We start from the raw sequence: 10701 nt of genomic DNA on the forward strand, positions 1-10701 counted from the left end.
GCGATGGGATGGCTGTTTTCCTGGTGCTCTGGAGCGGGAGGGCTGGGGAGGAAGTCGAAGGCCACAATGGAACAGAGGATCAAAGAAGCAGCACCTTCGCTGCTCGCTGCTCCCGGAAGGTAAGCTCCTTGGTAGAAGCAGCTGTGAAGTCGGGACTGGCCCAAGGGCATCTCCCCTGCACTCTCAGGGGGTGGGAAGAGGGTCCTGGAGCTGGGGTGGGGGGACGTGAGCTGACCAAGAGTGCTCCAGAATGCGAGGCTGTCTGTAGCCTGCAGGGAGGCCGAGGTCAGGAGCAGGAGAGTCCGGGATGTGCATCCTGCTGGGAGGGCCTGGAGAAAGCAGGAGATGGTGATTGAGCTTGTAGTCCTGGGTCCCTGGGGAGAGACTGGGGCAGGGTCTGGGGGACAGTCCTTGTCTAGGGAGTTTGCAGCACCACACAGGGTGTGGTAGTGATGGTGTCGCCCCTGCTCCCTCGCCCCTGGGCCAGTGTCTGGCCTGGTCTGCCACCCTCTGCATCAGCAGGAGCCCACCCATCTCGAGCGGGGCCTTCCTACCGAGCTCAGGTGAAAGACACTCGGGTCGTAGGGCGGTACCCCAGGTTCCCACCGCAGCTCCCTCCCCCAGTGTGGCTTGTAAATCTCCAGTCCCCAGCTTCTCCAGCCCTGCCACCTCTAAGCTTTTAGACTCTTGCTTCATCATAGAGAGGGCAGAACCAGATGAGAGGTCTCTGTGGCTGCGAATGATCACTCGAGGAAAAGATGGGGGCCTCATCTGTGGGCCAGGACGCAGGCAGAGTTACCTGGAAGAGTCAAAGGTGGAGGAGTGCGGGGGCCTGCCCCTTGGGTGGGCAGAAGGAACAGGGCCAAGTGCCTGGGCTGTGGGGGCCTGGGCCCAGCTCTGCCTTCGGTCCATGGTGGAGCCCGGCAAGTCCCGTCCCCTTCCTGGGCCTCAGCCTCATCACCACTGACAAAAGGGAGCTGGGCTAAGTGGGCGTTCCCCACTCCTGGAGGTGCCAGTGTCGAGGGGGCAGAGGTCTGGGTCCCCCTCTCCAGATTCGAAAAGAACAGTTCCTCTCTCGTCTGTTTTTATTCTCCTTGGGAAAAGGGTTCTACTACTAAAAATAAAAATAAAATAAAGAAATGAACAGGAACCAAGACCAAAACCAAACACCTTTGAAAATGCCGTATCTGGTGGCCCAAAGCCCCGGCCCAAATGCTCTGAGGGCAGCGGTGTCCAGGCCCCTCTCCTGCCTGCCGGTCCTCTGCAGTGTCCCCTGAAGCACTTTCTGCCACCCAGAAGCAGCCTTTGGGGCTTGGCTGGGTGCCACGACCTGGCCCAGAACCACGTTTCCACTCACCTGCGTCTTTACGTTTTCTCCTGCCCCATCAGCTCTGAAATACTCTCTCTGGAACCATCATGGCTGAGAAAGGGGGACAGGCTCTGTGGACAGATATAGGGCCTCTGACTGAACTTTAAAAAGGGCCCCCAAAGGCACACATAGCTCTGTGGGTGCACTGCTTGGCATGCAAAGTGGATTTCAGTCCCCACTTGCCCCTTGACCTGGTGCTTTTGTGCAGTGTACGAACTGCACAACAGTACTCAGAGGCCCTGAGTAGAGCTGTGCTGGGCCCCTCGGAGCCCCTATTTGTTTCTCTCTAGCTAGTGAAAGGCTGCCCTGCATTTCAGTTCTAAGCCAATCATGCTTTCCATTGGAGACCTGGTGGGGAAACTTCTAGCCTCAATCCTATGTGGTAACACTCTCTGTAGGGTGGAAGCACGACGTGCTTTGTGGGTCCGGTGAAGTGATTTGATTTGGTTTTTGGTTGTTCTTTAGCTTCCAAGACAGGCAGTCCCATCTGTGTCGTCTGCCCTGGGAGAGACAGTCCAGGTGCTGGGAGGAAGGAGGGCTATCGGGGGCGGGGGGCGGGGGGTGGTGCTGGTGACAGGGCCCAGGACAGGAGGACACGGAGCCTCGGCTTGCCTGTGGGTCGGGAGTCCTGGGGATGGCGGCGCCCTTGAAACTGAGAACTGCCCCAAGTGGCAACGGCCCCCATGCTTTCATCCCCTCTGGACGCTACATTCTCACTGGCCTCCCCAGAGCCCTGGGAGCGAGGCTCGGAGCCCCCAGTCTGCAGCGAGGCATGCCGAGACCCTGGGGGGAGGGGTGGAGTCGGGGTGAGCAGGCCGCGATCTGACGTCCTCCTAAGCGTGTCCTCTGCTGCAGGCCTGGGAGGCCCCTCTGAAGCTAGAGACAAAGACAGCAAAGACCATGTCATGTGTTCTGTCCACTGTACTAGACAAGAAGGACAGAGAAACGGAACAAGGGACAACAGCATGTGTGTCAGAGAGAAGAGGATTGAGGAAGCACATGGGGTGGGGCTCCTTCAGAGGGCATTCGCGGGGACCTCATTAGTGAGCTCTGGCTGTGGTGGGGGTCGGGGAGCCCCCGGATGCTGTGTATCCTCAGGCAGGGAGCCTATCCAACCTCGAGGAGGATTCCACCCACAGTCAACGGGCAAACTCCTGCACTGCCCGGAGCCAGCCAGGAGCACGACCTCCTGGGAACTCAGGCACTGGGGCCTGCAGGCGTCCCTGAGCCCCTGGGAGACGGGGAGGGCCCAGCAGCCTTTCAGCCATCTCCAGCCACCCCCCGAGGAGGAGGAGGCTCAGCCCCGCGGCCTGCCCTGGCCCCGGTCTGCAGCCCTGCCACACCATCGCCTCTCCGTGCTCTCAGGCTGCGGGAGTGAAGCCTGGGGAGGCCTGAAGGAGCAATCCCACAGCAGCCCCTCCTCCTGCCCATCGGAATGCTCCAGTGGGAACTGTAATCTCCCTCTCATTCAGTGGAAAATAAGCACTATCTGCTTTGGGCATGTTCTAAATAGAAGTCGGTGTATAAGATGAGGTCTCGGCAACACAGTAGAGGTGTTATATGACTTCACTTGTGAAACCTGTTTTTTCCCCGACTCTTTTTTTTTTTGAGACTGTACAAATCCCTTTGGTGACTTTCTCCCCTGTCACTCTTCCCCCTCTCTGGGAACTCCTCCCTTCCACTCCCAGCCCACCTCTCCCCAGACCCGCAGCCGCGGTGCCTCTTTGCTGTCTCGTTTGGGCTTGTTTGTACGGGGTCCCTCTGTGCTTGCTCTGAGTCCACTGCAGGCCTGGCCTCTTCCCTGCTGGAACACAGGCTCAAGGGCAGGGACCTGGCTCTTTTTGCCGATGTTTCCTCTTGAACAGAGTGGGAGGGGACAGGTCACAGCTGACCAGCTTGACTCCATGGAATGTGCCCAGAAGCCACTCTAGGACCACCAGGCTCCTGTTCCTTCTATCTATGCCCCTCAGGAGAGGCTGACATTTTCTTTACTCTCCTGGAAACCACCCCATGGAGGCCATCTCCCCTTTGTCAGGCCCTGCCTGGTCCCCCGTCTCTGCAGCCTTCCTCTCCTCTTGGCCCCACACCTGGCACTCCACCTCTAAGCCGAGCCTGGCTCTAAACCTCAGTAGCAGAATAAAGTTAGGCCGGGCATCTCAGCCCATCCCGGTGCCTTGGGGTGGCCATCTGGCCAGAAGTCTGTCCCTGGCCTCGTGGACAGTTCTGATCGTTGGGTACCTGCTCCACCTTGACCTCCTGTCTTTAAGGCCCAGGCCCCACGTAGTCTGGGAGCTCTGTCTTGTTCTTGCAACCCCTGCTTCTTTATGACATGGAGAGTCCCCAGCCTGGCTTCTGGAGCCCTCTTCCTAAAGACAGATTTTTCTGGACCCCTGCTACCTGCCCGGAGGCTTGGATGGCACCTCCCTACCTACCTTGTTTCTGAGTGCTGCCCCACCTGGGGGCACCCCAGCTTGTCTTACACCCTTTGGCCGTCTCATACTGTGCCTGAACTCTTGGCCAGTGGTCTTGTGACTGCCAGGATGAGCCCGAATTCCTGAGGATGGGTCATCTCCTCACGCCCGTCTGACCACAGTGGCTGTGCCAGCTCTGTGTTCAGAGGCTCTCAGGCTGCCCCACCCTCAGCCTGTTAGAACCAATTAGCCACATTCAGCTAAGGCTCGGACACAACATGTTCACTGCCCAGAAGTTCAGCCAACAAAAGCTTATTGGGTGTTTGATGGGCTCCAGGCTCTGAGCTGGGCCCTGGCACAGAGCAGAGTCAGCAGGTGCCATCCCTGCCCTCATGGCATGCACCATCTGGTTGCCAGTCTCCAAGTGGGCTGGGCCTGCTCTTGCCCGCATGCTGAGAAATGCGGTCCCCCAACCATCCTCCCTAACCACCCCCGCTCTGTCCTGTCCCATCCAGTGAGCCGTCCACATCTTAGCCCAGCCCAGCGACACAGGCTGTGTCGGAGCAGGTGGTGAGGTGTGTTGCTTCCTTAGCTTCTCTTGGTCTTTGAGCCCATAAAACAGAAAGAGAATACGCAGGGTTTCCCTGCTATCTGCAGATTCCACAGGAGGCCCCCTGTCATTTTCAGAGAATGGCGGTGCGCAAGGAGGCCCAGGACCCTTTCTCATCCTGCAATAGGTCATTTCTCACAGCTGAAGTGAGCAGGGTCTTTACCAGCCACTAGGCTGCAGCTACCACCTCGGCTTCAAAGGCAGTCGAGGAAACTGGGCAGAGAAAACTCCCAGCTGCTGGGTCACTAGGCCCAGGCCCCCCGCAGCCCCCGCTTCCGACAACTCTGCCTCCTGACGTGAGGTTGGAGCCAAAGGACCGAGTCAAACCCCAGCACTGCCACTTACTAGCTGTGTGACTTTGGGCAAGTCACTACGCATCCATGCGACTCAAAAGAAACAAAATAAATACAAAACATGTTCAGAAACTGTACAATACAATGGGAATGCCAGTCAGAATTGCTATTTTAATAATAATTCTGCCCTGTCTTCCAATGCTGTAATGGAGCAGTACACTGGGATGCCAGTGTCTGAGGCCCAGGGGCCTCTGAAGCTCTGGAGGGTAGTAGACACTGTCGTCAGAACCACGGGTCAGCAGCTGGCCAGGCCCCAGGGCTTCAGGCTTTGGCCCAGACTTCCGGGTCAACACTGTAGGTGACACACAAGTAGAGTTTTTCCCAAAGCCCTAGGCAGAAGTGGCCTGCTTTGTGGCTCAGTGTGCTAGCTCTTGAAAGGCTTCACAAGTGGAATGCAGAGGTCTGGAAGTCTGACCCCCCCACCCCCCGCCCCTGGCAGGCAGCGAGGACTGGCATCTATAGGTATTTGACCTTCCAGCAGAACTGAAAGATCCTCAAGTGTCCAGACACCACAGCCCCATCTGGGGCACTCTGGGCAGGGCCTCACCTTCTGGTTCTTTCCATTTGTATCTCTAATCACAAGAACATCCCAGTGACCTGGAGACTAGGCCGCGTGCCTGCCTCTGGTGCCTGGTCTGCATCCCGTGGAGAAGAGCAGTAGCAGCCAGAAGGGTTCACTTTCCTTTGGAATCCAACACTTGCTGCTTTTCCCAGGAGGATTTTCCCTCTAGTCCTATTTGGTTTTGGTTAATAATGTATTGAGTTTGTATGCTCGGAGCACCTATTCTCTTTGATGGCCAGAGTTAGTGGCTTGGAAGCACACTCTGGGGACCAGCAAGAGGGATGGGGTGGGGACCACGCTGAGAACCTCATCTTGCCTGCAGTAACAGCCACATAAATGCTTGAGAGCTGTCTGGCTACATTTAATAGGAAATAACCAGCCAACTCCCCACTGTCGTAAATTGTCGTTAATGTGATGGAGGCACACGTCACTATGTCATTGTGAATTAGAAGGCGTTAGAAGAACAGAACAATATGGATCCTTCTCTGTGCCCAGGGCAAGGATCGAGCCTCCCAAGAGAACATCTGTGCAGGAAGGAAGGAGTGAAACTGAGGGATGGGGAAATATTGTGCTGCACACGCAGCTATGTGCTCTAGGAACGGTGTGCGACCACAAAACAAGGAGGGTCCCCTTGGGGGCAGGAGGGACATACACTCACCTGTCACCTGGAGGCTGGCACGGTCTTGAGATTGAGCGTGGGTGCTATCTCATCTTCAGCACGACGGCTCCAGTTCCAGTCCCAGTGGAAGCAGGAGAGCTAAGCGAGTCGTCTCTCCCAACTTCCTCCATTCCAGAAACATTCTTGGGTCCCTCCTGTGTGGCAGACACTACACTGGGCACTGGGAGTAGAGCAGTGAATAAAACAGATGCCAGTCTGCCCTCTTGGGAAGTACAGGCTGCTAGAGGAACAGACCCTAAACAAGAGGGGTAAGTATTACGAGAGAGGAAACACAGAGGCTGAGGAGTCAGAGGCTGTTAGACCAGGAGAGGCTCTCTGAAGATGGGACTTTAAATAGAAACTGGAAAAAGCAAAGAGGAGGGCTGGGGAGGGCAGGGAGAGAGAGGGGAAGCTGTCAGCAGCGCTGGCACATGCCGGGACCCAGCCCAGCGGAGTCTGGAGAGCGCAGCACGTTTGAAAAAGTTGAGCAGAGACAGAGGAACGGTGAAGGCCAGAGAGAGCCATGGGAAAGGAGGCTTGTGATGCCACTGGCCCGGGACAAGAGCCCTTGCAAGCCACGGCGGCCAGGAGACTTCCTCCTTGGGCAGTGAGAGGACATGGAGGGGTTGTAATCAGGAGAGTGACAGGATAAGATTTGCAAGCCACACACGCTCACGAGCTAATGAGCTCCATTTGGCAGTCGTTTCCCCTGGAAAGTGGTAATAGACTTAATCCGTTGCTGCTTCAGAGAATTAACCACAGACAAGGCAAACGTAAAACCGGCAGAGCCCCTAGGAGCTGTGAGCAGGATGGCAGTGGGGGCTTCTCGGGCTTGCTGTTGTGGAAAATGGCTTGAATGCAGATTGCTGTGCTGTGGATTGCCTTGTTCGCCAACAGAGAATCTGCAGAGGGCAATTTGTGCACTCTGAGATCATTTGCATTATCCTTTCTGGTGTCATGTCACACTGTTCTTCCCACAAGGACGGCTCCCTGTCGGCTCAGAGGATGTAATTGTCTGGGAGGCGGAAGGTGGTTGGTAGGGTCTGTGTGAGGCTGGATCTTGTCTTGGGATTGTTCTGCCATCTTCAAGCTCCAGGCTGCTGTTTCCAGGGGAGCATAATGCTCGGCATTACTTTCAACTCACAGGACACATTCTTTTTTTTTTTTTTTTTTTGAATTTGAGCCATTGTTTTTATTTTTTTTTTTTATTAATGTTATGATGGATTACAAGCTTGTGAAATTTCAGTTGTACATTTTTGTTAGTCATGTTGTGGGTACACCACTTCCCCCTCCGTACCCTCCCCCCACCCCCCCTTTTCCCTGGTAACCACCGATCAGATCTCCTTCTCAATATACTAATTTCCACCTATGAGTGGAGTCATATAGAGTTCGTCTTTCTCTGACTGACTTATTTCGCTTAACATAATGCCCTCGAGGTCCATCCACATTGTTGTGAATGGGCCAATTTCGTCTTTTTTTATGGCTGAGTAGTATTCCATTGTGTATATATACCACATCTTCTTTATCCAATCATCAGTTTCTGGGCATGTAGGCTGGTTCCACGTCTTGGCTATTGTAAATAATGCTGCGATGAACATAGGGGTGCAACGGACTCTTGAGATATCTGATATCAGGTTCTTAGGATAGATACCCAGTAATGGGATGGCTGGGTCATAGGGTATTTCTATTTTTAACTTTTTGAGAAATCTCCATACTGTTTTCCATAGTGGCTGTACCAGTTTGCATTCCCATCAACAGTGTATGAGGGTTCCTCTTTCTCCACAACCTCTCCAACATTTGTCGTTCTTGGTTTTGGATGTTTTTGCCAATCTAACGGGGGTAAGGTGATATCTTAGTGTAGTTTTGATTTGCATTTCCCTGATGATTAGCGATGATGAACATCTTTTCATGTGTCTATTGGCCATATTCATATCTTCTTTTGAGAAATGTCTGTTCATGTCCTCTGCCCATTTTTTGATCGGGTTGTTTGTTTTTTTGTTGTTAAGCAGTGTGAGTTCTTTGTATATTATGGAGATTAACCCTTTGTCGGATAAGTGGCTTGTAAATATTTTTTCCCAATTAGTGAGCTGTTTTTTTGTTTCAATTCTGTTTTCCCTTGCCTTGAAGAAGCTCTTTAGTCTGATGAAGTCCCATTTGTTTATTCTTTCTATTGTTTCCCTCAACTGAGGAGTTACAGTGTCCGAAAAGATTCTTTTGAAACTGATGTCAAAGAGTGTACTGCCTATATTCTCTTCCAAAAGACTTATTGTCTCAGGCCTAATCTTTAGGTCTTTGATCCATTTTGAGTTTATTTTGGTGTGTGGTGAAAAAGAATGGTCAATTCTCAATCTTTTGCATGTGGCTGTCCAGTTTTCCCAGCACCATTTGTTGAAGAGACTTTCTTTTCTCCATTGTAGGCCCTCTGCTCCTTTGTCGAAGATTAGCTGTCCATAGATGTGTGGTTTTATCTCTGGGCTTTCAATTCTGTTCCATTGATCCGTGGACCTGTTTTTGTACCAGTACCATGCTGTTTTGATCACTGTAGCTTTGTAGTATGTTTTGAAATCGGGGATTGTGATTCCGCCGGCTTTGTTTTTCTTGCTCAGGATTGCTTTAGCAATTCGCGGTCTTTTGTTCCCCCATATGAATTTTAGGATTGTTTGTTCAATTTCTGTGAAGAATGTTCTTGGGATTCTGATTGGGATAGCATTGAATCTGTATATTGCTTTAGGTAGTATGGACATTTTAACTATGTTTATTCTTCCAATCCATGTGCAAGGAATGTTTTTCCATCTCTTTATGTCATCGCCTATTTCTTTCAAGAAAGTCTTGTAGTTTTCATTGTATAGATCCTTCACTTCCTTGGTTAAGTTTATCCCAAGGTATTTTATTCTTTTCGTTGCGATTGTGAATGGGATAGAGTTCTTGAGTTCTTTTTCTGTTAGTTTATTGTTAGTGTATAGAAATGCTACTGATTTATGCACGTTAATTTTATACCCTGCTACTTTGCTGTAGTTGTTGATTATTTCTAATAGTTTTTCTGTGGATTCTTTGGGGTTTTCTATGTATAAGATCATGTCGTCTGCAAACAACGCGAGTTTTACTTCTTCGTTACCTATTTGGATTCCTTTTATTTTTTTTTCCTGCCGAATTGCTCTGGCCAGCACCTCCAGTACTATGTTGAATAGGAGTGGTGAAAGTGGGCACCCTTGTCTTGTTCCTGTCCTCAGAGGCATGGCTTTCAGCTTTTGTCCATTGAGTATGATGTTGGCTGTGGGTCTATCATATATGGCCTTTATTATGTTGAGGTACTTTCCTTCTATACCCATTTTACTGAGGGTTTTTATCATAAATGGGTGTTGGATCTTGTCGAATGCTTTCTCTGCATCTATTGAGATGATCATGTGGTTTTTGTTTTTCATTTTGTTGATGTAGTGTATCACGTTGATTGACTTGCGGATGTTGAACCATCCCTGTGTCCCTGGTATAAATCCCACTTGATCCTGGTGTATAATCTTTTTGATGTATTGCTGTAATCAGTTTGCCAAAATTTTGTTGAGGATTTTTGCATCTATGTTCATCAGTGATATCGGCCTGTAGTTCTCCTTCTTTGTGTTGTCCTTGTCAGGTTTGGGGATCAGAGTGATGTTGGCTTCATAGAATGTGTTAGGGAGTTCTCCATCTTTCTCAATTTTCTGGAACAGTTTGAGGAGAATAGGTATTAAGTCTTCTTTGAATGTTTGGTAGAATTCTCCAGAGAAGCCGTCTGGTCCTGGACTCTTGTTTTTGGGGAGGTTTTTGATTACCGTTTCTATTTCCTTACTTGTGATTGGTCTATTCAGATTCTCCATTTCTTCCTGATTCAGTTTGGGGAGATTGTAGGAGTCTAGGAATTTGTCCATTTCTTCCAAGTTGTTCAATTTGTTGGCATATAGTTTTTCATAGTATTCTCTTATGATCTCTTGTATTTCATTGGTATCTGTTGTGATTTCTCCTCTGTCATTCCTGATTTTATTAATTTGCGCTTTCTCTCTTCTTTTCTTGGTGAGTCTGGCTAGGGGTTTGTCAATTTTGTTAATTCTTTCGAAGAACCAACTCTTTGTTTCATTGATCCTTTCTATTGTCTTTTTTGTTTCAATATCGTTTATTTCTGCTCTTATTTTTATTATTTCCCTCCTTCTACTGACTCTGGGCTTTGTTTGTTCTTCTTTTTCTAGTTCCGTTAGGTGTCGTTTGAGGTTGCTTACGTGAGCTTTTTCTTGTTTAGTGAGGTGAGCCTGTATTGCGATGAATTTCCCTCTTAGGACTGCTTTTGCTGCATCCCAAATGATTTGGTATGTCATGTTCTCATTTTCATTTGTCTCCAGATAATATTTGATTTCTTCTTTAATTTCTTCAATGATCCATTGTTTGTTGAGAAGCGTGTTGTTTAGTCTCCACATTTTTGCACCTTTCTCTGCTTTTTTCTTGTAGTTGATTTCTAGTTTAATAGCGTTATGATCAGAAAAGATGCTTGATATTATTTCAACTCTCTTGTATTTATTGATGTTTGCTTTGGTTCCCAAAATATGGTCAATCCTTGAGAATGTTCCATGTGCACTTGAGAAGAATGTGTAACCTGCTGTTTTTGGATGAAGTGTTCTATATATATCTATTAAGTCCATCTGGTCTAATTTTTCATTTAATTCTATTATTTCCTTGTTGATTTTCTGTCTGGATGTTCTGTCCATTGGTGTTA

The 10701-nt window shown here is 50.0% G+C and overlaps 1 long non-coding RNA gene across 1 annotated transcript; it reads right to left on the reverse strand.

The window, feature by feature from the left end:
• Positions 1–4841: 4841 nt before the first annotated feature.
• Positions 4842–6515, reverse strand: LOC139041569 (uncharacterized). The gene is made up of 3 exons (XR_011496982.1): positions 5964–6515; positions 5291–5476; positions 4842–5035 (listed from the first exon to the last, which is right to left on the reverse strand). It is a non-coding gene; the product is annotated as an uncharacterized lncRNA (long non-coding RNA).
• Positions 6516–10701: the final 4186 nt, after the last annotated feature.

This window comes from Equus asinus, chromosome 22 (genome assembly GCF_041296235.1).
Source record: "Equus asinus isolate D_3611 breed Donkey chromosome 22, EquAss-T2T_v2, whole genome shotgun sequence".
In the NCBI taxonomy this organism is placed as follows: domain Eukaryota; kingdom Metazoa; phylum Chordata; class Mammalia; order Perissodactyla; family Equidae; genus Equus; species Equus asinus.